Genomic DNA, 2966 nt, shown 5'->3' on the forward strand with positions numbered 1-2966 from the left:
AACTAATTAGATGACCATAGTAACTAGTATATCATGCAAAAGCGCAGATTCCAACCATTGAAATACTTAGTACAGTTGAAGACTTACGGTCATTAGAAAACATGACTGCACATCATAATGGCAGCTACAGTTTGCATCTTAAAGATCTAAAAAAAAATATTTGGGAATGTCTGGCGGGCCAGATTGAAAAGCTTAACAGGCCGCATGTGGCCCCCGGGCCTTAATTTGCCAAGGGCTCATGTAAGGGGATTGGCAGAGAATAAGAGAAGCATAGAGATGAAAGTGTGTATATTAGGCTGGTTGTTAATATAAGATTGGCAATAATAGTTAAAAATAGCGTCTAACGTTTGACTTCTTCTGGAGGCTACAATAAATTACAGTACTTTGTTTCACATTAAAAAAAAGATTTGCCTTGGCGGTGCGCCACAATCAGTTACTGTAAAGGGAAACACTACTGCATACTGTACTAGACTCTGTATAGAATATGTACGGTACAGCACATTATATACTTAAGGTGTTATTAGCGCCTGTTTCAAACTTGTCAGAACTATTCTCCAGGAAGCCACCCATGCCAGCTGTGGAACCATATTGCTTGTCAAAAACATTTCAAACATGAAAGTATTGTTTGTCTTTTATGTCATCCTGAGAGGTCCCTCAGTCACACATTTCACATTAATAAGGTTTGCTTACAAAAAACTGCTTTAAAACATGAGTATTTTTCTCCATTTTCAAGCCTGAAATATACATTTATATTTAGTTTTTGCTCTTTTAAAGGTCAGCATTGTATGCCATTTTTTCTATTAATTAAACATAATTTCCATGAAATATCTTTAAGGAATATTTTTTTATTATTACTAGGCCATGGGATGTCATTGATTGGCAGCAACATTGATTTGCTCGCATCTTTTATCTTCTGTAAAAAATAAGGTCCAAAATATCAGCTTAACTGTTGTAAAGATTGTACAATATGTCCATATTGTTGTCACTACTCACAACAAGTCAATCTTTCTGTTCCGAATTTGACATAGTAAATGAATAAAATATTGTATTATTGAATCCAAACATGAATTTAGCCTGATGTTTGTTTATTTTGCACAGCTGAGTGAGTCTTTGAGAGCTGATTGTTTTAAGAAGGTCTTGTATGCGTTTTTTCTGTCACTTCCAGCTAAAAGACATTGAAGTTTCAAAAAATAAAAATGACTTTTATAATAACAGTAAGCTCAATATATGAGGAAACAAAGCAAGTCGTGTTTAATTTTGCCCAAAGTATATACACTGCAGAATATACAATAACTGTTATTGTGGAAGATAAATACATCTTTGTGAAGGTTGATTTGTGTCCGGTACTCACCAGTATTGTGTAAATATTGTCCAAATGTACCTAATGAAAGACTGTTCTGAAACAAAATAAACTTAAATGCAACTGGATTCTGTGTATGGCCTCCTTTTTCAATCTTTTAAAGGCCAGTACTTCTGCTACACGTCTGTCTCAAAGGGTGAGTAGTAGAGATGTCCGATAATATCGGACTGTCGATATTATCGGCCGACGAATGCTTGAAAATGTAATTTAGGAAATCATCGGTATTGGTTTCAAAAAGTAAAATTTAATAAACCTTAAAGGCACCACCTTTGCGTGCCGACCCAGTCTCATAATAACTACGCCTTTTCGCACAAACAAGTGAATGTAATCAAACTTGGTCAACAGCCATACAGGTCACACTGAGGGTGGCCGTATAAACAACTTTAACACAGTTACAAATATGTGAACCCACACCAAACAAGAATGACAAACACATTTCGGGAAAACATCCGCACCGTAACACAACAGAACAAATACTCAGAAACCTTTGCAGCACTAACTCTTCCGGGACGCTAAAATATACAACCCCCGTGTTACCCATGCTGCTACCTCTATACGTATGTGACGTATGTAAAAAGGTGCGTTTGTTGTCTGTGAGAAGGAGGGAAGGGAAAAAGCGAGAAGAACCTGTAGTGTAATGCCAGTAACTACGTGAGAACATATACTGGAATATCACGATATAGTAATTTTCTATATCGCACAAAGACAAATCTGCGATGTATCATGTATATCGCCCAGCCCTAATTACACTCTTATTGTTTTTCATCCCCTGTCATCCTAGTACGCCCCCCCACCCTAAAATGGCTCATATATACATACACATTTCGGCAGAACATCCGCACCGTTACACAACAGAACAAATACCCAGAACCCTTTGCAGCACTAACTCTTCCGGGACGCTAAAATATACAACCCCCATGTTACCCATGCTGCTACCTCTATACTTCGGGAGGGCGTATACGTATGTGACGTATGTAAAAAGGTGCGCTTGTCTATGAGAAGGAGAGAAGGGAAAAAGCGAGAAGAGCCTGTAGTGTAATGCCAGCAACTACGTGAGAACATATACTGGAATATCACGATATAGTCGTTTTCTGTATCGCACAAAGACAAATCTGCGATGTATCATGTATATCGATATATCGCCCAGCCCTAATTACACTCATATTGTTTTTTATCCCGTCATCATATATACAAACACATTTTGGCAGAACATCCGCACCGTAACACAACATAAACACAACCGAACAAATACCCAGAATCCCTTGCAGCACTAACTCTTCCGAGACGCTACAATATACAACCCCTGCTAATCCCCCACCCCCCGAACTCAACCTCCTCATGCTCTCTGAGGGAGACCATGTCCCAAATTCCAAGCTGCTCTTTTAAGGCATGTTAAAAAAAATAGTGCACTTAGCATTTTTTTTCCCCATAACTTGAGTTGATTTAATTTAGAAAACCTTGTTGCATTGTTTAATGCATCCAGTGGGACATCACAACAATAATTAGGCATAATTATGTGTTCATTTCACGACTGTATATATCGGTATCGGTAATTAAGAGTTGGACAATATCGGATATTGGCAAAAAAAAGCGATTATCGGACGTC

Source organism: Nerophis ophidion, linkage group LG19 (genome assembly GCF_033978795.1).
Source record: "Nerophis ophidion isolate RoL-2023_Sa linkage group LG19, RoL_Noph_v1.0, whole genome shotgun sequence".
Taxonomy (NCBI): domain Eukaryota; kingdom Metazoa; phylum Chordata; class Actinopteri; order Syngnathiformes; family Syngnathidae; genus Nerophis; species Nerophis ophidion.